We start from the raw sequence: 27,128 nt of genomic DNA, 5'->3' as shown, positions 1-27,128 counted from the left end.
CAAAAGGGAACTCACTGTTAAGGCCATCGCTTCCACACCGCATGACAACTCAAAATCATTGACCTCCTGAAGAGATTCGCTCTCAGCGGCGGAGCATAGAAGATCGAAATGTTGTACCAACTCAACCGTGTCTTGCAACAGGTTGAGATCCGATGGAATTTCAAGTATTAGAGAAGGGCATTCCACTCTTACCGCAGTTCGGGTAAAACCCTCCTCGAACATCCTCATGTCCTCAGGGTTAATGTCAGATTCGGATTCATAATCCTCAACTATGACGCCTTTCCCTCTCTCATTGGCCGAAGAAGGGGTGCAGTTTGGCCAAAAAGATGATGGCCTGCTCGGAACAACAACAGCAACCTCGGAGCTTCGTCCCTACGTCATAATAGTCTCTCAAACGCTTGAAATAGGCATCACCTCTGCATCCAAGTTGGCACACTGCCGGTCTCGGGGGCCGTCGACGCAAGGTTGCCCCTCGAGGGTGTTTTGGCTAAAGAAGCCCCTTCCAACACTACCCTTCACCTCTTCAATGGGGTTTGTCCACTACCAACGCAAGAAGGTTCCCCTGTTGAATGGACTGCGGGAACCGGAGTCTCCGGTTGAAGAGTAGCCTCCTAGCGTACGGCTTTGGCCGCGGGCGCGGCCTGATGGGCGACCGGATTTTCTATGCCCTCGCCCGCAGTAGCTCTTGATGCGGGCCAGGTAGAGAGCATCGGTTGATGGAACGCGAGTGGAGGAGCCCTCGTCCTTCTTGCTCCTCTCCGACCTGTCAGTAAAGAGGGATTTGGTCACATAACGACAAGATAAAAAAAAGCTATGAAGTAAAGAACAAAACGGAACTACAACGAACCAACTCACTAGTAAGTGGCTTGCGCCCAAACTTCTCATGAAAAGACTCCCACTTGTAAATCCCCATCGTGTGGGGAAGAATTGCGCTCACCCACTCATGGATATCGACAACAAGCGGGGGAGTAGCTTCTCGGCTACAAAAATAAAAGTAGATCCTTAGTGAAGTCATTAAAAGGAGACAGTCGATGTCCAACTGAAGAAAAATTGCACAAATTAAACAGAAAGGAGAACTTACGAGCAAAATTTCACGTCTCAGGAAACCCTGCCGGGTTCGATACGACATGCTCCGTTCGGACGTAAAAGTAGTTTTCCCCAAAGCGGCGGTTGGTCTTGTTGTCCATCTTCATCACCAAGATCTTGGTTCCTTGATGGCGCATGTGAATCATCGTGCCCCGAAGAAAATGGGGGGGGTGAAGAGGTGGAGCATATGCCCTAGAGATCGGTCGGCCAGCTCTGCATACTTGATGAGCATGAGGAAGAGCTTATACGCGTACAGGGAGAGTTGATCCAGGCACACCTCACAAAAATGGCAAAAATCAACCACCAAAGAAGGAAGGGGAAGCGTGTACCTGATTACAAAAGGGTACGCGTAAAATGCACAGTAGCCCGGGCAATGTAAATGCACTATATCCTTATCCATCGGCACCATTTCAATATTATCGGGGATCTCCCATTTGGCTTTAAACACCGTGATCGCTGCAGTATCTATCGTGGAAGGAACGGGCTTAGGTTCATCCCTGGCAAGGCTGTTAAAATCGGTCCTCACCTTCCCCGGGAGGGGAACCACCTAATCTACCGTCGGAAATCCCTCATCTTCCACCACCTCCACTCCCTCTTCAAGAAGGGATGCATCATTCTCCGGCACTAGAGCACCTAAAGCATTATCGGAGTAGAAAGAAGTACCGGCCATTTGTTTTCTTTGATCAAAAGTAGCAAAGATGATGAATTAAAAAGACAATGGTCACTACAAATTCTAACGGGAGGAGAGATATGAGAGACTAAGGAAAGAGGAGAAGACTTGTGAAATTCTCGCTTAAGCAATTGAGTTACGTAACATTCAAATGAGGAGCTCATCCCTTATTTATGGGGATATAAATTCCCTAAGAAGTAAAACGAAGAGCCACCAAATAGAAAACGGAAAGGGCACAGGAAACGATACAGTATTTGGAAAACATGTGACATAATGACGCATGGGGAATGTTGATGACACCCTGAACTGACGTGACAGTCCAATCTTGAACTAACATATCGGTCCGACACAATTCTCGAAGCATCACGTCGCTACCTCGCCATGAGGTTCTCACCCCTCGCATAGAGCGCTCAGATTTTTCCATTTTGGAATCAACAGGGTCCACTTATCGAGCTCGCCAATAGGCGACCCCAACGGGTGAAGGCACTAACTGTATGGGTCAAAATTTGACCACACGTGGATTAACGTTAACAAAAATGGTAAGAGGTTAACTAAGTCGTGGTCGTACCCACTAGATGTAATAATAACGAATACCTCGGCCACCGTTGAAATCGAGCCATCAAAAAGCCTGTATGGCGAAGAAAATATCATGGTAGGTGAGGGAGACGACTTGAAGTACAGTCAATGGATGAAGGCACTCTAGTTAAGGACCAATGGACAAAAGGAAATACTCTGACAATATATAGGAGGTGAGAAGACAAGTGAGGGTGGCTTTCTTCTCTCCCAGAAGGAGAAGAAGAGAAGAAAACCATGAAAAGGTTAGATAGGGAAAAACAAATCTCTGTAATCAAATTCTTTGAATTAATAAAGTTCGATCTTGTCCTCATCTATGGCATTCCATCCTTTCTTTCTTAATCGCTTCATCATGGGATAATATGTCAAGAATGTAAGCCTATCATTTATATTTGATACCTTATGAAGTTTATAAGTTTGATCATATCTTATCCTTTTGTTCAACGCGCTTAGATCTAGAATTAATTATTCTTGACTAAGATTTATCTTTTATTTCATCATTAATTAATTTAACAAAAGCTTTAACATTTTTTGGTCAAACAGTTGCATCGCCTTAGGAGACCATTTTTAAGCATGAACAACAGATTTTCGGTTCAAGAGATTTTTTATGCAAAATTTGTTTAAAGGAATCTTTTCAAAAAATATGTTAGTAAAATTAATTAAGAGAAGAGTATATCAGAAAGGACAAATTAGTCATATAAAATTCATAAAAATTACAATAATAAAGTTTAAGGAAGTGCTACAAATAAAATAAAATAAGGGAGGTAGGCATAATATCACAAACCACTAGGGAGATTACTGTAACAAAGCCAAATCTATGGGGAGGTCTCTGAAATTAACCCTTAGTTTATTTATTCCATGGGATCCTCAGCCGTCCGAAAAACAAAATAAACAAAATTATTTTTTCTCATATGAAAACTGAATACATTAAAAATCTAGTTAGAATGGTTAAAAAGCAATTGTTGGAGATCATATTTTTCATCGACTAATACAATAGTCATAACAAAAATTGGTGCAATTTCACAAGTGAGGTTTGAGTAAAGTATTACGTACATAAATCTTATCCTTATTTTGTAAAGATCAAGAGTTGTTTTTTATGATCTTTTGGCTCAAGAAACTATTAAAGAAAATAGTACTAACAAACAACAATAACAACCAGGTAATAAGATAACATTAGCAAACGTTAATGTGGTTATGTTTTGCATATTGGTTACGGGTAAAGAAAGAATCCAAGTGTCTTTAAATAGGACTACTAGTTAATAGTAAATCTGAAAGTCCCGATTCATGAGTAATCTACATCAAGTTAATATTGCAACTACTTCATCACTGGAGATGTCACATATTACAGAATTGCTGAATAGAAACATTCAGCTAAAAGAAAGCTGAATATAAGTTGCAAAATTATCAAATCAAGAGTACTCCAAATAGAATTGAATAAATTGACTTGTAAATTTTTCAAAAATTCCACATCAAAGTTGAATACTTACCCAAATAAAGTTATTGCACCAGAACCTACTAAATATTCCCAAAGATATAATATTATAGTTAAAATCAAATACATACAAAGATTGATTCAAGTAAATACTCATCTGTGCATACAACCAAGATATGTACTTTTTCATGGAAGATAAAGTTATGACTTGTAGACTTGACTCGTCCTCTTCTTCCAAAATATAGCAGTATAAGATCCACATGTATAAATAGTAGCAAGAATGTGAAGGCCGTAAAACAGAGTAGTGGAAAAAAAGATGCAATTCACTATATGACACTAGTTCCATCAATTTCAATCTACTCCATAGTTTATTCATTTCGTTGACAAAATCAAAAATTCTCAAATGAACTTAACTGGTTGCGCATTTAGAATTACACAGTAGGTCCAACTCTACTAGAAACATGTACAACAGTCATGCCATAATTACCTCTTTTTCTCCATCTCATGTTTCACTGTATTAGCAAGAGTTCTCTCTCCACACTTGCGATGTCCTGGGAAAAAAGGAGGCAAGTATAATTGGTAGCACAGATAATTCAAGAGCAATTACACACAAATATACAAGTGGAACTACGAACCGGCACTAGAAGCTTATAAAAAAGTAGTGAATGAATGATAATTGATAGTACAAATAAGGCTTTATGAATGTGTCTTTTAGAGGCTTCCCCACCTACTGGTTTTTGCAGTAAGGCTGTCGTTTGCAATTCTTCGAGAGAAATGATGCTTCCCTCTTGGGAAAATTCCAGAAAAAAGAGATATTTATTTGGGAAGTTTTAAGAAATTAGGCAGCTCTTAAGGAATTGATAAAAAAGAAATGAAAGTGATGTTTACAATCATATGAACAAGTTCATGCACACTGCTGATTCCAATCTTCATAATTTTACAACAATGGGAATAATGGTTACGATGATTTAGTTGGATAAGGGGCAGTGCTATTCTTTTAATACAAGATTTCGACTATTGGCCAGTGGCCAACTGGCCATTAGCACTTGAGATGGTTATAAGGTTATAGCCTTTAACAGGTTCACTTGAAAATGTGAAGTTTAACCACCATATTACAGGGTTACATGAGTATGCTTCTCCTAGTTAAAGATCACGAAAACCATATTATATCAGGAGAATTTGAAACAATGAAGTAAGAAGAAATTCGTCTGCATCCTAGCCTATTTGCTCTAGTATGCAATAACAATTTAAACAAGTTCTCTTAAATTAATGTCTTTACTCTTTACTGAGGCTGAAAAGGAGAATGCTTCTACTTCTTTCACAATAAATGATAAAAGTTTAAAGTTTATTTAATTCTAATAAATTAGAAATTGAGAAGTAGCTAGGAAACAAGTGAACTCACAGTGAATTAGAGTTCTTCTGCAATGAGGAAGCATTTTCAGCCCTTTTGCATAAATACATTGGATTAATGTTGCACATGGGAGGAAAGTAAAACAGGAAAACATAAAACAGAATAGGCTAAGATCACTAACAGTTGATATTCTGTATGTTAATGTATCAGATCGCTTAAATAATTTGAAATTTGATTATCACAATGAGATTTAGTGGAGAATTTAGCACTTTCTGGATTCGATGACTTTTCTTCATCTTGTTAGCATACAAATATACTCTAAAAGTTTTGCTCAATGCATCGTCTAAATTTGGATCCAAAGAATGGTACAAAATCCTGCAGTTAGGGACATAGCACTCGGAGAAATCAATAATATGGGTGGAAATGTGAGGCACAGATCAAAGTTATAGGAATACTACCATGACGTGATCAACATTGCTTTCTTTTACTGATTAGCTCTCTTTTTTCCCCTCCCCCACATGTTTCTGTCCTTGAGAACCTTTTATTAAAAGTATTCCCCAAATTGTAATTCATACCAAGACATGTTTGATCATGTCTATATACCTTGGCCACAAATTGATTGTATTTTCGTGTACTCCTTTCAAGGATGCATCACAGGCATATGTTCCTTCGCCAACATTGCTTCTTCGTTAATTTTTAGTCTTTTAACAGGTAGCATAGTCTTTTTTTCCTTTCAGTTTTTTGTTGTCATTTTTATACTTAGTAGTATGTTAAGTCAGTGTCTAGAGACGCATTAAGTAACTTGATTACTTTAATGCTGATGCAAAGGTACTGGAGAATAAAATATAGGCACTTGAGGAGACATATATAAGGTATAATGTATATGGTTTAGAATATAGAAACCAGTTAAACAAATCTACTACAGAATATATTCAGCTATAAAGTCAGAAGTTTTTATTTTAAATCAGAAATCGCGCGATAGGAATTGGTTAACAACTCTAACACAGTTTTCTTTCAGAATAACAAAATGAATAGGAGCAGGAAACCGAACATCCACATATAAAATGCATAGGGTTAATTCAAGAACCTCAATATATCACGAAACAAACATAAGTGAAATTTGAATCAAAATACTCACCGATGAATGTGACTTTTGCTGTAATGTGAAAAACCGCCACTACCCAGTTAAAGAAAGTTTATCTTAGCACCTTTTATTTAAAAAAGATAGCTTGCACAAGTAACTTTGCAATAAAAAATCTCGCACCATATACAAATAGAAGAAAAATGGAGAAACTCCAAAAGAGTGAACAACCAGTAGATAAAGGACACAATCAGCGCTTTTAAATAACAAATATTCACACTAAAACCCCCATTAAAACAACTAAACTCATAACAAAACCAAAATCAGAAATTAAGGATATGCACCTAGAAAATTTTAGCAAGCATAAGGTAAAATCTGAAGAACATATAAATTCAGAGAAGCCCAGAAGAATTGAACCATTCTCTAAAAGAAATATGACATCCTGAACTTCTCATTCAACTGTTGAAGTAGAAAAGCATGAAGAAAATAACAGAGTAGCGAAAGAGAGAAATAGAGATTTTGTAATTTAAAAAGTTACATAAGCACGACGATCGACATACTTGTGGATCATGGCATAGCAAGCTCCCTCTTTTTACTCCCAGAGACACAAAGCATTGGTTCAAGCTGCACCTCTCAATTTTCAAACATAAATGCTAAAGAAATGAATATAGATAAAACAGAAAGTAACTTACAGTGAGATGTGGGAATCAAAGTAACACGTCCAAAGAGAGCTCCGCAAAGCTAGAAGCAGCCTATTCCTTAGGAGCATCACAACCCAAAAAATATAGCCAAAGCAGATGCCAAAAACTACATCTATCCCAATTTCAAAAAGCACAAATATACCAATAAATAAATAAATTTTAGTCACGATCTGCTTGTGAATCTAGAATCAATAGAAAGAAACGTAATATTTTTTTTAAAAAAAGAAGGTAAAGTGGAAATACCAACCAAATAAGACATGAGACCATTGATTAGAACTGTAATCGAGCTATAAGTACTGATGTGGATGAACCACACTATCTTTATTTATAACCTGCAAGAAAATAGTTAATTTGATGCCCTAGTTTTTGCTTTGAGAAAGTTGTCGACTCTGGTTAGGTTAGGACCTCCTAACTAAAAATCTAAATCGAAGCATTCAAGGAATTAAAACCCAAAACTAGAAACAACTAAAACTAGAGATGAATGAGCTTACAATTTCAAGCCATATTAGCAGCAACACTGGAAGATAAGGTTGTCGCTCAATTGAACCTCCTAACTCAAAGCACGAGTCCAAGGGTTGAACGAATTGAGGAAGGTGAAACCCAAAATAAAAATAAAAAGGGGGAGGGATTCGACGGGAAGTTTCCCGCTTTTGTTATTGATGAAAATTGAGAAAGACTAAATATGCTTTAGGCCACAAGTCAAACAAATTGTTGAGAGAAATAAGTATTTTACCAACAAGAAAATACTTTTGGCAACATTGACAACTTATTGTTGCTAATTTATTTATATTTTAAAATTGTTATATTACCCAAAAAGTTATGGCAACAAAATTAAAACGTTAGCCAACAAGAAATTTTTTGTGGGTTAAATTTCTACGATATAGCAACAACTAAATAGAGTTGTTGCCATTTATTGATATTTAGCAACAATATAATTGTTGTCGCTAAAAAGTTGTTGCAAATTATATACTTTCTTGTAGTGGGTTTTTGGTACCATACTTCCTATTGGTGAATTCAGCTAGGTTTTTGGTACTTTTGATATATACGCTTCAAATCACATTGCATACCTTTGACCCAAAAAAAAAAGTAGAATTTTATTTCTTTTATATACAAACTTACTTTAGATTAGACATGCATCTTGAAGCTTGGAAACAGGGGCTGAGGCACACTTGGGTTAGGGTGACTGACCACCCTTTATCGGAAAATTACATTATTTATGTAGGTAAAATATTATATTTTAGAGGTACATAATATGTATTAAAACCCTTTGTCGAATTATTTTTTTTACTTATTTTCCCACTTACAAAACTCCAACATAATTTCAAATTCCAAATATTATTTTTCAAATTAACTCCAAATACTACTTTTGTCGATAAAGAAAAGGTACAATTTTTATGTTCAAACGCCCAGTTACAGTTTAAGATAGTCTCGCTCGTTTAATTTCAGTTTCACGCCAAAGCATTTGTCCTACTTTCTAATCTACATGTCTCTCTCTATACTCTTCTCTTTTTTACCATTTTAAATTAACTAAACAATTAATCATAAACTCAGTAAAAGTTTCATTACAATGAATCCGAAAATAAAAGGTTTACAACTCATGCAAGAAGATAATTTTAATTTTGGTGTGTTGACAATAATCCCTCCTTTTCAGTTTAACTCCAAAGAGATTTATTTTTCATTGTCCAAAATCATTTATTTTAACATCTTCAATTCATATGAGGCGAAGAAAGGGGCCTTTTTTGTACTGTCGAGATATACATCTAAATACACGAAATTGGGTACCCCTGCAAGGGAAGAATTTGGTGATCAACATTCTGGGTCAGGGACCTATATTGGTTCCAGATAAACAATATTTTCTAATAGAGAGTTGGAAAAAGTTGATTAATATTTATCAGACTGTGAAACAATCTTCACGGGAGGATAGGCTGTGGGTTTTTGCAGTTGTTGTTGAGTTTGTATTACGTTGTGATGAGCTTTTTGCTAGATCTGTGTGTTCTAAAGAAGACTGTACCATGCTCCAAAATGATTTCTCAATCCAATGCCTTTTGCTTTATCAAGTGCAGCCAAAAGATTAGTGCCAAAATGGAGAGTTGAAGTACCTTCAATTAGCTGTGTTTTTTTTTTGGGAGATATTGATGAAAAACCAGTGAGCATTCCGGTTCCAAATTCTAAGCTTTTGGATGTGATACGTGGTTCTACTTTAATTTCAAGTTGTGAAAACATCGTTGTTTTGAATTCATCCCATTTGGTATTATTGTCTTTTTTCTTTCAGTCCTTTATTTGTTTAAGTAAGCTACCGTTAGATTTGATATTAATTATTTGTATATGCAATATTATCTGTTTTTTGTCTTCAAATATTGTTACAAGTTTATACTAGCGAAGAACGCAAATCACAATTATTGAAGATACTAATTATTAATGGTCTAATTGTGATGATCCAAAAGGTCATCACTTGTTTTAGAAATAAATTTTGTGTTCTGAGACCTTAAAACCTTCCTTTTGTCTCACTTCGGTTTGCGTGCACAGTCCGGATGTGTATCCGGAAAGCCATTATGTGAAAATCTGTGACAAAATAATGAATTTTGCTTTAAAAATAAATTTAGGTTGATTTCGGTCAATATTTTGGGTAAACAGACCCGGACCCATAATTTAACGGTACCGTAGGGTCTGTAAAAAATATTAGACTTGGGTGTATTCCCGGAATCGAATTCCGAGGTACCAAGCCCGAGAAATAAATTTTGAAGAAAATTGTTTAAATGAAATTATAGCGTTTTTGAAAGATTTGAATTTTATTGAATTTGATGGTATCGGGCCCGTATTTTAGTTTTGGAGTCCGGTATAGGTGTTATATGTGATTTAAGTTGAGCCTGTAAAATTTGGTGAGAAACGGACTTGAAATGACATGAATCGGACCTTCAGTTGTTAAAATTTGAACTTGAGAGTTCAGAAGATTTTTCTTTGATTTTGATGCTAAATTCATAGTTATTGATGTTATTTTGATGATTTGATCGCACGAGAAAGTCCGTATGATATATTTTGGACTTGCGTGCATGTTTGGTTTGGAGCCCCGAAGGCTCGGGTGAGTTTTTGATATGTCACAAAGTGAAATTTGGACTTAGAAAATTGTTGGTGTGTTGCAGGCCTGCAGGCTTTGCGAAGCCTGGCTCGCAAATGCAAGCTCGCAAATGTGAACTTTGTATCGCAAATGCGAACTATGGTCTGCACTGCCTTGGTCGCAAATGTGATGTATTTATCGCAATTGTGATACCGCAAATGCGACAGCAGCATTGCAAACGCGAAGAGAACAGGAATCCTCAGGGTTCGCAAATGTGAACCCCTGTTCGCAAATGCGAAGAAAGCAGGTTTCTTAAGGGTTCGTAATTATGAACCCTGGTCATAATTGCGACATTAGAGACCTGCTAAAATGAATTTCAGACGGGATTTCAACCATTTTTATAACCTTTTCAAAACCTAAATACCTTTGGGCGATTTTTCAAAGACAACTACTCTTCCAAATTAATTGTAAGTCATTTCTAACTCATTTCTTTCAATCTATTCCATCTTTTACATGATTTCAACTCAAAATTAAGGGTTTTCATGGGAAATTTTGGGTGTTTTGGGCATAACTTAGGATTTTCGAATTTTTGGGATTTGGACCTCAATTTGAGGTCCGATTTCAAAATAAATTATATATTTGAGTTCGTGGGGGAATGACTAATCGGGTTTTGGTTCGAACCTCGGGTTTTGACAATGTGGGCCCAAGGTCGATTTTGACTTTTTGGGAAAAACTTTAGAAAACCTATTTTCAAGCATTAGAATTGATTCATTTAGCATTTATTGATATAGTTAAGTAACTTGTGGCTAGATACAAGCGAATTGGTAGTGGAATTAAGAGGTAAAGCTGTAGTTGAGGCTTGAATTGTGTTCGTGGCATCGACGTAAGTGTTTGGTCTAACCTTAGCTTGAGGGATTAGGAGTTGTGTCCTATTTGCTATACGTTGGTGTTAAGCATGCCCGTGAGTCTTATACTATGATTAATGTGACTCTGTTTGTATTGTTCATGCCTTATGTGATGATTTCTATTGTTGAACAAGGCTTGTGGAAGTAATATTGGTATATGAATATTAAAGAGCGTTGGCTCAAGTTGTAAAATGATTTGAGGAAATGTAATTGGCAATTGAACATTATAGAGCATTGGCTCAAATTGAGAATTGAGTTGTGAAGTAAATGTGAAAAAGGAAAGAGGATTATGATAGTGTCTCCCTTGCCAGAATGTTGTTGTTTTAATGTTATCTCCCTTGCCGGAATGTTATTGTTTTTTATATTGTTTCCCTTGCCGGGATATGATTATTGTACTATGGTTTCCTTGCCGGGATTTTATTGTGATTTTATTGATTCTCTTGCCCTTATTGCTTTGTGATTGTTGTTTGGGTAAGGAAGAGTGTTAAAGCACGAAGGGTGATGTCGTGCATGATTTTTGTGAGAGAGTGTTAAAGCACGGAGGGTGATGCAGTATATGATATTTGTGAGTGTTAATGCACGAAGGGTGATGTCGTATCGCACGATGTACAATTCTGTGCCTTTATATGAGTGATAATGCACGAAGGATCATTTCGTGCCATGTTTATGTGAGGTAAAAGCACGAAGGGTGATATCGTGCCAATTATATTGATTTTATGGTGAGTACGAGAGTAAAAGCACGAAGGGTGATGCCAATGCACTTGTCCTTGATTTCCTGATTTCGACTGATAATTGAGTTATGGTGCTCTTTACATTTAACTGTTGATTTCTGTTGCTACTTGTTGTCCCCCACATCATGACTCCTCCTTTCTATCTTTAATTGCAAAGTTTTGCCTTTACTTTTCGTTGTATATAATGAACTGCACAGGTTTATTTGGTAGTCTGATCCTAGCATTGGCACTACTTTGCCGGGGTTAGGCTAGGCACTTACCAACACATGGGGTCGGTTGTGTTGATACTACACTCTGCACTGTGTGTAGATCTCGGTACTGAAGCATACAGACCTTAGCTTTGGGAGTCTCCTTCTATCCTTTCATCATGATTCATTTATGTATTTCAGAGACAACGTTGTATTTGTTTTTCAGACACTTATTTGTAGTACTCCTAGACCGTCTGTAAAATTGTAACACCAATTCTGGGTAGTTTATGTTTAAGGATTTGTATTGGTAATATTCAAATGGTTATATTTTGTTCTTCCGCTTATTAAATCCGTTATTTATATAATGTTGATTCTTAATTGTTAAAGGATTAAAATGGGAAAAAGGTAAATAAATATACAAATGATTGGCTTGCCTAGCTTTTACTAGTAGGTGTCATCACGACTCCCGAGGATGGAAAATCTGGATTGTGACACTAATGATGTTTTCCCTTCCGATGGAGTGAGGAATAGGTGCATACTAACATAATAACTCGAGAAATATATAAAAGACAACGTGAACTTTGATGAATATATGAGATATACGTTACTGCTTCTGCCTCATACGAATCGAAGATGTTAAAAATTAATGATTTAGACAGTGAAAAATAAATGTCTATGGAGATAAATTATAAAGAAGGGATTATAGTCAACACTCACACAGCAAAAAAAATTACTTCTTGCATGAGTTGTAAACCTTTTATTTTCTGACTCAATAACAAAGCTTTCACTGAGTTGATGCTTACTTTTTTGATTAATTTTCTGATCATTTTTCCCCTTTCCCTTAGAATTCAGTTTTTTTATTTCCTATTCTCCCGTCAAAGAAATTTCAGTAGCAAATCTACGATGAGACTGAACGTATAGTTGAGAGTAGGAGTGTACAAATGAAACCGACAAATCGTGTCAATCCGATAATTCGAGTCAAACCGAGAAAAAATACCCGACTATGGTTTGGTTTGATTTGGTTTGGTGTTGAAAAAAAAAACCTGATCATATTTGGTTTGGTTTGGTTTTGTTTTAACTAAAAAAAGTCAAACTGAAATCAAACCAACCCGACATTTTATGTATAGAGGTTTTAAATATATTTAATACATGAAAATATTTATTGTAGTGTAGTTTATAAATATTTATTAAACTTTTTCATAGTTTTATCTTTTCACGTATTATTTCAAGCTTGGACTTCTAATTTTTGGATGCTCCAATAAGTTTTATAATTCATAAAAAAAAAACTCAAATAAATCTTAAACCAATATAAAATCAATACTAATGTTAATGAAAGAAATTCAATTCAATTTTACTATGAATGAAAATAGTGTTGGATATTTATTTTTTAGTTTTTCCGTGGTTTAGATAAAATGCATAATTAATTTTTCTTTTAGTGTTGGTCATGTAAATAATAGTACTTATTAGTCGTACTTATTTTAGCAACTTATTAATAATTTTAAATTATGTTTGTTTTCATTATGGCTTATTAATAATACTTATTTTATAAGATTTTATTATCTTTATTGTTGAATATTTTAGTACGATGCCATGATTCATCTCATTTTCATATTATTTTATTGAAAAATACCTTATATAGTTCTATCTTACTAGGATTAAAGAAATATTTAGAGCACAAATTCTATATTTTGTGCTGTGAAGACTTTATGAAGAAAAAAAACCGAAAAACCCGAGATGGGAAACCCCGACTTTTATTGGTTTGGTTTGGTCTTTAAGTTTAATAACCCGATAGAATTAGTTTGTTATGGTAATTAAAAAATTCGAACCAACCCGACCTATGTACACCCCTAGTTGAGAGTGCTTGTGTATGTATATATATATATATATATATATATATATATATATATATATATATATATATATATATATATAAGACAGAACAAAATTTTGATGGCATGCAATTTACCAAAATTCAAACGAAAACGAGTAAAAGCTTTTATCCAATACACGAACCAATTCATGCTCAGATTGTCAAATCAAATAGACTCGACATATGATTAAATAATTGCTCCCTATTTTCTATTTATGTGGCACGGTTCTGATTTCTAGAATTATATAAATTTATTAATTTTGATCATGAATTCAGATTAAATTTTATTGATTTCAAATAAATTTATATATTTAAAAATTACTTAACTATAAAATACAATAATTAATATTCAGAATATTTTAAAGATATATAAAAATATATATATAAAAATATCGAAAGACTCATTTGACTCTTGAAATATGAACATTGCACATGAATTAGGACAAGAGAGTATAGCGTAAGATCTATGTATAGTTAACATGGTAAATATGGAAATGAAATTCCCAAAATAGTAAGAAAAAGGACTTTAATGACCATAACTAAATATATAAAAATATATGTAGAACTTGTGCAAAATTCGAAAAGCTTAAATTTTCATGACTTTTGGTTAATGAATAGCACTGCCAAGCTTCAAGATGCAGGTCTAATCTAAAGTGAACATGTATATGAAAGAAAATAAAATTCTACTTCTTTTTTATTTTTTTGCTTGTTAGGTTTAAATATATAGTAAAGTTAAGAATGCGGAACCAAAATGTGATTTTTTTTTTACTCAAAATACGCAAATAAGTGTAAAAAAAAAGTTACCAAATTATATATAACGCCACAAATAGTGACGATATACAGTAACGTTAACTGCACTGTTACTGTATAGCGCCACTATTTGTGGCGTTATACTGACACACCTTACATAGCGCCATTAATAGTAGCGCTATACCCCTTATTACCTGAACACATAACGTCATTAATAGTGACGCTATACCCCTTAATACAAATCCTCCATCTTCTTCTTCTTCGTTCCATCTCCCCCATTTCTCATTTCTGGTCCCCACCACCCCCACCACCGATTTTGCCCCCATTTTTTTTTTTTTAAAAAAAATTTGGGTCCCCCCGTCACATAAAAGTTTAATATTTGTGGTCCCACTGTCGAGTAGAGCTTCGTGTTATTGTGGATTCACTCTTCCGGAGTCAAATTTTCGATCTATTTACATTCCGAAAATTCTAAATCGAGGTATTTCGATTTATTTTAAGTTGAAACTTTTATAACAATGCATATTACTTGATTTGTATGTGTTCTATTTCGGTTTATGTTTATTTTTTCCGAAACTAGCATGTTAAATTTTATCCGGATTTAATTTTAGTGTTGTATAAAAATATGTAAATTAGTCTAAAAAATGTGTCTGTTAATATCCCCATGTATATTTATGTGTTTTTATGCCGTTTAGTTTAGATTATTTTTTAGCGTAGTAAAATGTAGACCTTTTTAGCGTAGTAAAACGTAGACCTTTTTAGCGTAGTAAAACGTAGACCCTTTTAGCGTAGTAAAATGTAGAGCCTTGTAGCGTAGTATTGTGTAGTAATTGTTTAATTATCTTATATTCTAGCACGAAACCCATAATTATATATATATATATATATATAATTCTTACAATTAATTTATTAAAAAATATGAATAAAAATTATAAAAAAAACATAAAATTATTAATGATAGTTTGGTACTACTGGGCCTCAGAAAATCTAGCACGAAACCCATAATTATAAAAATTATATATATATATATATATATATATATATATATATATAATTTTTACAATTAAGTTATTAAAAAATATGAATAAAAATTATTAAAAAAACATAAAATTATTAATGATAGTTTGGTACCAGTGGGCCTCAGAAAATCTAGCACGAAACCCATAAGTATATATATAATTTTTACAATTAAGTTATTAAAAAATATGAATTTAAATTATAAAAAACACACATAAATTTTAATGATAGTTATTAAAAATTATGAATTTGCAGTTGACGACATGGATGCACCTATACACCCGGCCCTCGGACTCGGAGCTACTACCCCTACAGCCCCAACATAGATCCGAGAATATATGGGAGGGAGAGTTGCTTACGCAGACTTTTCGGGGCAGGAGAGTGGATTTATTGTGGGAGTTTTTGACTCCTCCCCGCGTTCTACATCCCCGTGTGGTCCATCACCTGAAGGAGATGGGATTATATAGGATCATTAGCATTGGCCGGATACAACTCGACTATGCTTTGATCACGGCATTGATTGAGCGGTGGTGACCGGAGACGCACACTTTACATCTGCCCATCGGCGAAGCCACCATCACACTCCAGGACGTCGAGATTTTATATGGCCTGTCCACCGATGGCTTTCCAGTTTTACTACCTGGGAATATGAGATATTTTAACCGGGCTTCATATATGGATATGCTGCACAGGCTCACGGGCTTCAGGCCCGAGGACCCAGATGTAGCAATTGGGAGCAGTCGTATGCAGTTGGTCCCCATTAGAGACCACTTGGTGCAGATCAACGATACTATCACCGACGACTCAGCGGAGGTGGATGTGGAGCAATATACGAGGCTGTTGTTGCTCCTTCTATTTGGGGGGTCTTGTTCCCGAACACTTCGGGAAACCTAGTGAGCCTTCGTTTTCTACATCATATTGCGGACTTCGATGATACAGTCAGCTACAGCTGGGGTGGTGTTGTCCTATTTTTTTTGTACAGGCAGATGTGTCGGGCATCCATGGGCACACAGAGAGACGTTTCTGGCTTTCTGCCACTTCTACAGGTGACAACTTATTCAAATAATTTGTCGTTTAGTTACAATTCTACCTAGTTATAGTTAATCTTTACGTCAACTTTGTGTTTTAGGTTTGGGTGTGGGAGCGATTTCTGCAACTTCGGCCACCTCTACCACAGCTACCGGCTAATGTACATATTCCTGATCTCCCTCTAGCTTGTAGGTGGGTATTACGTCGTAGACTTGCATGAGAGTATCATGGCCATCATAATAGGGATGTGTTGGATTTTCTGGAGGATGCACAGGTGAATATCTAACTAAACTTACCAATTATTATTTCACTAGGTATTGCGCATACTAACGGTTTGTGTTATTATTTGATAGTTCATCTGGACGCCGTACAACGAAGAGCTGATAGGTACCCTACCAGCATATTGCACGCACAGCCGCCATATTTGGAGGGCTTCAGTCCCTCTCACGTGCCTCGATATTGTTGAGCATCATGCCTCAGAGCGAGTATTTCGTCAGTTTGGATTTCCACAGTCTATACCGACTCGGCCTGCATGGGATCATTTACATTATGAGAGGGATGATCGGATGAGAGTGGACGACACATTTATTGATTGGCTGACAGCGCAGTTGGGTATTTGGGACAGCCGAGGGACTTGACCCCAGCTCCGCAACACTTTCCTATCGAAGTTTATATGGCATGGTACCGCACTGTTTTCCGACTTTTTATCGGGAACCCAGTTCATCAGGTAGATGGTCGGTACGTCTCATACGCCGGGAGACATGAGGCTCTGGTATGTTTTCTTTTATTATCAATTACATTAATAGTAATTTCTAGTCAAATACGTAGTTTATATTAAAAACTTTTGTGCAGGCGATTGGATTGCATACTGTATATCGTATGGGGCAGCAGATGCAGAGTTATGTCCACGACCCTGTGATCATGCAGGACTATAGTCGTCGCTTAATGGATGTGGCTGCCCAGACTGCAGCGAGGTCGATTGGATCAGCGTTTGGCACACCAGCCAGATTATGTTGACCCAGCCACGTACCAGCGAGGTCGTGGTATGCCACGGGGTGGTGGCCGACGAGCTGCTGCTGCTCCACGACGATCTACTGGTGTTGGACGACGTGGTCGTGGGCGGAGAGAAGGTCCCCAACAAGGGGGCTTTGAGGCTCATGCTGATGATGTTGCTGCTGATATGGGAGGTGGCATGCATGAGACCGACATGCCGTCTTACAGACTTGGCATTTATGACACTCCAGGGACGTCGCAGGTGACCCCATCGGGTCAATTCTTGATCATGGGCTCGGATTTTCAAGGAGTGGAGTTGGGTAAATATTTCCCTGGCCCGTCTACCACTGATGAGTCTCGACCGATCCGAGATTTTGATAGTGGGCACTGACTGAGTTATGGCAGCTCATCACATGCGCAGGTATGAGTTTATTAGTATTAATTTTATTACTGTTTTTACTATAACTTATTTATTTTCTTTAACTTTATTAATTTACTTTTTTAGGCTTCATGCGATGCTGCGACAGATGACTACATTCAGGATCCAGACACGATTATGGTAAGACAATATAAATTTTTGTGAATTGTTATGTAGTTTTCTATACTAAGTTTGATATTATTATATAGCTTTCTACTGGACCTGACAGCACCACCGATACATGTCATCCTGTGTCGCATCCGGCCATAAGGATACGACTTGATGATGATGATCCTGATAGCGTACCCGGGCAGCAGGGGATGCGCCTCAGGCTAACGGCTACTTTGAGACACACCGAATGCGGGACACATTGATTCGGTCTTCTATTTTTTTTTGGTGTAAATAATATTTTTGTATACATTAACAACAATATTTAGTCGAATATGATAGTTACTTTTTTTAGTTCTCATTTCGTTTTATAGTATTTGGTATAGTAACACAACAACTTAAACTTAACTTCCACTTAAATTAAAATAAAATTTAGTACAACAAACAAGGAAAACATTACTACAACACAAACACAAACATAACAGGCCAACATAATAAAAATACATGACATATGAAAATGACACTAAACACATACACGCCAATGCTCCATCCTCAGTTGTCATTTATTCTTCGCTCCAACCACTTAAATCGTTCTTCCATTTGTTCTTTTTCTTCTTCTAACTCTTTCACTCTCGCCTTCACCTCCGCAAGTTCCCGTTTATATTTTTCATTGCGTTCCTTGTGTGCTTCACAATTCCATTCTGCTCTCCATTTTTTATCTTCCACCTCCTTCAGTTTCTCCCTCATTTCTGTAATAATTCTATCTCCCTCTTTTTGTATTCTATGCTGGTATAACCACATATTATGAAATTCCTGTAATCTATCCTTGTAGCTTTCCTGATAATATGGTTCCTCATCCCATTCATCAAATTCACAAGTAGGTTCGTCGGGTTGCTTGTACAACTTGTTCATACAGCACCAATAGCGACATCCAACGTTAGCACCTTCCCACCCACAATCCATCATGCATGGTTTTCCATATAAGCAAATTGGTGGACGACCAGGTTGAGCCATTTGTAAAATATTTGCTTATAATAAAAACCTTACTTACTTTTAATGAAATATTTCTTGGGGGAAATTTTTAGCACACAAAATAACTACAATGACCCCATTATTTATATTCTAAAAAACACACATATAACACCATATCTAATGGCGCTATATTAGATAGCGCCATATCTAATGGCGCCATATCATGATGTTGACAAGATGACTTTATGTCAGTCGGTCACACATATCTAATGGCGCCATATCATGATGTTTTCATCTTTTTCAGTTCGACAAGACAAGACACACAAAGCGCCATATGTATATTTTGTGTATTAAATATCGTGATAGTGACAAGACAACACACATAATAAATATACTGATAATTATATTAAATTATTATTTAAATAGGTAAAAAGGGAAAGTACAAATCATAATTAACAAACAAGAAAATATTATTTCATAAATACTTAAATCGTATACATAACAACTAATTATTACAACATGAATTCATGAGTAGTTAGGTACAATAGAAGAACACCCGCCCTGAGCTTGATTATTGTTGCCACCCAAAGGACATTTTCTACGGCCGTGGCCTATTTGCGAGCATATACCACATTTGAGTGCATATACGATATCACTAACATCCATTTGGTTCCGTATACGCGTTCTCTTCTGCACCTGTCTTTTACGCAAATAGGACTTGTTACACACCATTTTAAATGGTTTTGGGGGCCAGTAATGCTCAGAACCCACTGGTTGCAACTGACCACTATATGTGTTTAGGTATTTGAAAACACTATATTATTGATCAATATAGTTGGTCTCCGCATAACCAACACGTTAAAAATACTTGATGGCATGTGAACAAGGCATATGGTAGATTGACCATTTCCCACAAGAGCATAACCTTGTGGATTTATTTACAGTATGTACATTATTACCCCGATTATTATGGATAGCGGTGCGAACTTCAAAAATACCTTGTTCGTTATCATATTGCAAAAAGGAATGCCAATGTGCTCGCCGTCTGTATTTCTCTAATCTCTTCATAGGCACTGGCATAAATTCAACACCCCTTTCCATCAATTCCGTTGCAGCTGCAGACCGTTGTACAAACCTCTCCGCCATCTGCTTGAATGACATATGCACCATGGCTGTGACGGGCAATCCTCTTGCCGATTTTAATAACCCGTTGAAGGATTCTGACACGTTTGTAGTAAGAATTCCCCAGCGTCTGCCACCATCTGTATGCAACGTCCACTTTTCAGGATCATGTCGCATTAACCAACGATATGCTGCATCGTCTTCTTGCCTTATAGAATCCATATGCCTCCGGAATTTATGTTGTTGGTGGTCTGTTGCTGCCATCCACATCAAATCATGTAGATCTTTTTTGGGGTGTGCCTTCTTGAAATTGGCCTTAAAGTGCCTCACACAGTAACGACGGTATGCATAAGGTTCTTGCCAGGCAGGAATGTTCTCCACAGAACTTAATATACCCCCGTGCTGATCAGATATTAGACAAATACCTGAACGATGTTTGACAACGTGCTCTTTCAAGTGGTTCAAAAACATTGTCCACGTCTCTGTGCTTTCATTTGCACAAATAGCAAAGGCTAGAGGAAATATCTGTCCATTAGCATCCACTGCCACGACTATCAATAGCTTGATATCGTACTTTCCATAGACATGAGTTCCGTCTATGGATATTACGGGCCGACAATACGAAAAACCATCAATTGCTGGCTTAAACGCCCAGAACACGTAATTGAATATATATTCTAGTTTACCCGGACTCCGCTCAAGCTTCCATTCAATAACTGTTCCGGGGTTAAAGTGCTGCAGTGCAGCCATGTAGCTAGGCAGATCTGCAAATGACTTATCCCAGTTACCATAGACTATTTCAAACGCTCTTTTGCGCCCAAGATATGCCTTTCTTTAGTAATTGTGTGGCCATATTCCTGGTGGACTGCTGTAATGCACTCTTTGATTTTATACCTTATGGACGCTTCGATGTGCGGAATAAGTACAAGAGATATCAAGTCAATATCCAAGTTGAAGTGATTCCCGTTGAAAGTGTCCATTTCGCAAGTGTGGGTGGGAATGTATTTACCCACTTTCCACATACCTGTTTTCTTCTTCGACGCACGCAACATCCAATTACATGGCCAAAACCACCTGCGGCAAATAGCCTTGTATACCGTCGGACTTGAATATGATACCTGCATCTCACGACACTCTTTAACATTGTGCATTTTACAAGCCCTGCTTACGCGTGCTTTATCAGGAAAAAGCATCCCCTTTGCAAGCACCGTTGGTCTAGACTCATCCCATATTGCTGTCCGGATTTCATCAAAGTCCCTTGTGAGAGCTTCCACATCCGGCACGGCTGGCAAGTTATCAATATAAGGAATCTCCCTTGAATAAAACGGCACTTCAGACTCGTTCACTTTTCGTCTTATGGGGGGCTCTCTTCAAATCGGGTCCTTCCTCCTCGTCCTCTTCATCACCATCCTCACGAGCAAATGGTGTCTCATCTCCCGATTCACCGGCATTGTTATCGTAATCGCTGTTCTCTTCCTCACTCTGTTCATCTGCCAGATCCTGATGTAATACATCGTTTTCGGGCAATTGAGTGAGTACGGGTAGTTCAACTTGCTCGTTTTCACTGCACATTTCAACAAAAATATAAGCTACTAAATTAATAAATGCTTTATATATGGCTGTAGCTTTTCACTTACAAGTCGTAATGTGATGACATCTCATGATGGACGTTTTCAGTTAGGTGATGACTACCGGATGGGCCACTTGTAAAATTCATATCCAGCTGGTACCCCCTATTAAATAAATGAGCGTTAAAATTAATTCAATACGCAAAAATATACGTAATTAACACAAATGAAAATTGAAGTTTACCACTCTTCTTGTGAATTATGGAAAGCAGGGTATAAATTATTTTTTCGCTGCTCATTCGCCGACGGTGATAAATTTAAATCAAGAAAAAATCTTTCATCTGGAACATGTCCGGCAAAAACTGATCCAGAATAACCACCCGATGACTGGGGGTTATCTCTACTACGCACAACCTCATTTTATGGAACGTCTTCGACCTTCACGTACATCTCCAACATTGTGATTACAAGAAATTCCCGGCATTCGTCCGGAGTCCTCAAGAAATCACTCAAATTGTCATCATCGTCGATGTTAAACTCTGAGTAAAAAGCAGCCCCTTGCGGCGTAACAGAATACGGATATCTTCCAGTTACTTTGAGTATCACTGAACGTTTTCTCACACTCATTTTTTTGCATAACAACGATATCAATGTTTCGTACTCCATTGAAAGTGGCAATTTAACATTACACTTAGCAGGTAAACTGTAGCCCACAGAGTTATTCTCCATCACAACCTCACCCCCAATATAATGATACTCTTTTTCTACGTTCTTCAGACATAATGAAAAAATGCTGGAGAATTTAACAACAATAGAAACCAACAAGAGTTAAAAAAAATTTTTGAATGAAGTTGTGGCGATTCTACGATGTTTATATAGGAAATGGCTAGCCGGGTTTTTTTTTTGTATATAGCGCCACAAAAAGTGGCTTTATACGCATTTAAATTATTGAACCCAGAAATTATTGGTGGGGTCAGGTAATAAGTTTACAGTGCCACTATTAATGGCGCTATGTAAGGTGTGTCAATATAACGCCACAAATAGTGGCGCTATGCAGTAACGGTGCAGTTAACGTTACTATATAGTGCCACTATTTGTGGCGTTATATATAGTTTGGTAACTTTTTTTTTTACACTTATTTGCGTATTTTGAGTAAAAAAAAAACACATTTTGGTTCCGCACTCGTAAAGTTAACACCAAAGATCAATGTGATTCGAAGCGTATAAGGACTTATAGGTCTATATCAATAGTACCAAAATCCTAGCTGGATTCACCCGTAATTGGCAACTGTTGAGCCATCATTTCAATGCTTTTCCGATTTTATTTCGCCGCCGTCGTTTTTGGCCAAGTTTTTTTAGGCCAAAAGTGATTTTTTTGGTTAAAAGTACTTTTGGCCAAAAATTGAGATGTTTGGCTAAACTTTTAGAAGGAAAAAAATACTTTTGAGGAAAAAGAGAAGCGGTTTTTGAGAATAAAAAAAAAGTAGTTTCTTTCCAAAAATACTTTTCTGAGAAGTACTTTTGAGAAAAAGACACTTATAAGCGGTTTTTAAAAGCTTGGCCAAACACTAATTACTGCTCAAAAGTATTTTTCAAATTAATTAGCCATACACAAACTACTTTCACCAAAAGACTTTTTTGAAAAGTACTTTTGAGAGATAGAGTCCGCTAAGAGATAGTGGAATGATTTTGTGTTGACTAGACCATCTTGGTCGCCTGCCTTGACATGGGACCAATTTTCTCAGCTATTTCTCGAGAAGTCCCTTTATATCACTCAGAGAGAGGACTATCGCCGGCGGTTCGAGCATCTTCAGCAAGGTTCTATGACCGTCACTCAGTACGAGACTAGGTTTGTTGATTTGACCCGTTATGCTCTTCTTAAACTTCCTACCGAGAGGGAGAGAGTGAGGAGGTTTATTGTTGGCCCTTAGTAAGTGTCGGAGTCGACCCATCGTCACTACTTCTTCGAGGTTAGACTAGATACTTACTGGGTACATGTTGTTTATGTCTCACGCTACACTTCTGCACTTAAATGTGCAGGATCTGAGGTAGGTGCATCTGGATATCAGTCCGCACGCTTGACTTACACTTCGAGACTTCACGGTGAGCTGCCTTCTGAGCCGTTCTGCAGTAGCTGGAGTCTTTCTTTTGTTATATTTTTTGTCTATTTCATTTCAGACAGTGGACTAGTATTCTTTTGTATATTCTACTAGAATGCTCATATACTTGTGACACCAGGTCTTGGCACACGCTAGTAGACTTATGATTTTTGAGTTCATTTTTATGATATCGATTTGCACTCAGTTGCTTTCATTTAGGTATTTTACATGTGTCATTTCCTAAATCTTTTAAAATGAGGAAAGTTATTTACTTAGTAAACTTATTAAAACGGTAAATTTCTAGATTGTTCAGTGTTGGCTTGCCTAGCAATGGTGTTGGATGCTATCACGGCCTGTAATAGAATTGGGTCGTGACAATTTTATCGGTATTTCTTTCACTCGGTTGGTGTTGTACGCGTATATTTGGTGAGGATGAGATAAATGCACGATGGGTGTTGTCGTGCCATTGGATTTGATGTCTTCAGTATTTTTCTCACACTATAAAAGTTATGGATTTATTACCGTGATTTGCTGGTTATCGCTCCAAAGAAAGGATTGGTCGTGATGTTGAGGAATATTAATCGTGGTTTTTCTAAAAATTATTTACCGCTTCGCATAATTGTTTTCCTTGTACTCTTTTCTATTACATCGTAGTGTTGTCCTATTGCTACTTTACTGCACATGTTATGTCAGTGAGTATCTTTTAACTAGTATGTAACACCCCAAAATTTTTATAATATTTGCATTCTTGATTGAGCATTTTTTATAACGAGAAAATATTTTACTTTGCACTTCCTAAATGTGAAATGGTCAGTATATGAAAATTTCTTACTTTAGGTTGTGTTAATATTGTCAAGGAAGTCCCATGGTGTTTCTATATGTAACACTTAATATTATTTTGACGAGTTGTTATTAAATATAGTATATAATTAAGTTTTGGGTTCTAACCTTTTGTATTTATCTAAGAATATTTAGTAGTTGAGGAACCATTTTATTTCATATCTATCCATAAGCTCCCCATTCTTCTACTCTTCAGAAACAAATAAGAATAGCTATCTTTCTATCTTTCTTTCTACTCTATCTCTCTATCTCTATCTATCTCTATCTCTCTCTATCTCTCTCTATCTCTCTCCTTTGTAGAAACAAGATTCTGAAGTTTCATAAAAAAAATGGATTTCTACCTAATCAACAAGCAAAATTCATTTTTGGTGAAGATCAAGTTGCTCCTCTTGGTAAGTTTCTAAACCCCTTTTTTATACTAGATATTTACTAGTATTTTCTACATATCTTTTTGTACATAGTTCCGATTTAAGTGATTGAGGACTTTCTGGAAAGTTATTTCATAAATCTATAACTTTTATTAAGGAATCAAAATCTAGTTTTGTTGTTATGAATCTGAAAAAGAGTCAGAAAGTACAGGGCAGATGTTGTCCAGATTTCCATTTTAAGAAATACTCCATGTACTACTGTTAGTAATGTTAGCATAACATTTTGTTCAAAATTGATATGGAGGTGATTCAAGATGTTCTGAAATGATAAGACATAGATATACAACTTTTGTGAAGACTATAAAGTCTAGTTTGTCCGTATAGATCTTCAAAACCGAGTCACAACTCGGAAAAGTGATACTGTCCAGAATTTCTGCATTCGTACGGATTGTTTGATCATTTTGCATTCTTGTTGGGACTTTGTCCTTCTTGTGGCAGTGACTTGGTCACTCATCTTGGCATGCCTCTTGATTCTGATCTTTTTCCATCTTGACTTTGGATTTGTAGTTCGTCTTAAATTATGGAACTTGTCCGTGTTAAGTACGAACTAGGAAGCCATTTTTAATATGGTTCTTGATTCTCTTGTCTATTGGGTTTTGACCCTACTTGATTTGGGGCTTCGGTCCATCTTGATATTTGATTATGTTTAGTGTGATGGCATGACGTACATATTGGGCGAAAAAAATGGATATTTGGTATACTCTCTCAGATTCATAGTATACACTTTCTAGACTCTTGAACAGTGTTATTGATATTTGGAAACACTTCAAAGTTTGATATTGATATGTTTGATATACTTGTTCATTTGTTTTGAATTATGTTAAATTGAGCTAACTATGACTGAAAAGGGGAATTGGAGAATTTAATGACTCCAAGCCTAAAGTTTATGCACCACTAAGCTTTATGCTTAGCGATAGTTGTTTTCTATCGTAGGAAATGTTCGGGATGAAATCTGAAGATGGCCAGGGTGAATTAGTCTTTTGGAAGAACTTATGAAGATCACATTTGCATATGCACCTTGGTTTTTGCATAGTTTTGGGACGTGTACATGATATATAGAACATACATATATATATACATATATATATATATATATATATATATATATATATATATATATATATATATATATATATATATGTCACACTTATGTTATTTGGAGGCTTGTTGGTTTTTAAAGACCAAAATCAAAATCTTGAATTTGTAACCTACTTTATTGTATTAGGGCGTTCTAATAACTCAAGTCTTGTAATATGTTGATTTTACACTTTGTCTTGTAAATATGTAGAAAAGGAGAAAACTAGTTCCTTTTTTTTATATACCCGATAATTTGAAATTTTTGTATAATACAAACTTGTAGTGATTTTGAATGAGTGCATAAATTTGTTAGAAAGTTGCTTTAATCTCTTGATTGTTCAAGAAGGGTTATATCACCCTATGATAATATTTTGACATTGTATTTTATTTAAAATAAAATTTTGGTGTATGTTAAAAAAAATATATATTGCACTTTGAAACTTTTCGCATGGGCCTATTTCCGCTACTAAATTATTTTAGATATTTTTATTAATATTTTGTAAGTAGGGAATTAGATTTGTTTCTTAAGTAGTACCCTCTCAAAGGGGTTGCTACAAGTTTTGGTATCAGAGCTACGGTTTCTGACTCTAGGATTTGTTTTGTTGTGATAGTACGTAGTATTTGTTGTTATTGTCTTTTTTGAAAATGACTTGGAGTTTATATATTTTTTCATCCTTGTTTAATTTAATTTATTGGATTTTGTGTGCACGTGCATCATGTACATGTCCCTAATGCAGTGTGATCTTATCTTTTATAGGAATTTTAATATGGCCTCTTCTTCGAATAGAGCTGTTGAATCCGTTGATGAAAATCAGGCTCAGCATAATGTCATGCCTCACCTTCAGGGAGCAAATGAGGAACCCTTGCCTGACCTAAATCATCCTCGTGTTAGTGGAAATGAAGTGGGCAGTAATCCAAGAGCAATGAGTCATAATACTCCATTTATGACTCCTATTCCAGCAGATGGCTGAGTTCTTTCGTCACTTGGCTGGGACAATGTCAGAACCTAGTGAAATGAATTTTGAGAAGATGAGAAAAATGGGCTGAGTTGAATTTGAAGGCACTACA

The 27,128-nt window shown here is 36.3% G+C and overlaps 1 long non-coding RNA gene across 1 annotated transcript; it reads right to left on the bottom strand.

Annotated features, from left to right (window-relative positions):
- Positions 1-3,849: 3,849 nt before the first annotated feature.
- LOC107816498 (uncharacterized) lies at positions 3,850-7,600 on the bottom strand. The gene is made up of 3 exons (XR_012697185.1): positions 7,386-7,600; positions 7,142-7,226; positions 3,850-7,006 (listed from the first exon to the last, which is right to left on the bottom strand). It is a non-coding gene; the product is annotated as an uncharacterized LOC107816498 (long non-coding RNA).
- Between the last annotated feature and the right edge of the window lie 19,528 nt (positions 7,601-27,128).

This window comes from Nicotiana tabacum, chromosome 12 (assembly GCF_000715075.1).
Source record: "Nicotiana tabacum cultivar K326 chromosome 12, ASM71507v2, whole genome shotgun sequence".
Lineage (NCBI taxonomy): Eukaryota > Viridiplantae > Streptophyta > Magnoliopsida > Solanales > Solanaceae > Nicotiana > Nicotiana tabacum.
This window is presented reverse-complemented; position numbering and strand designations above follow the sequence as displayed.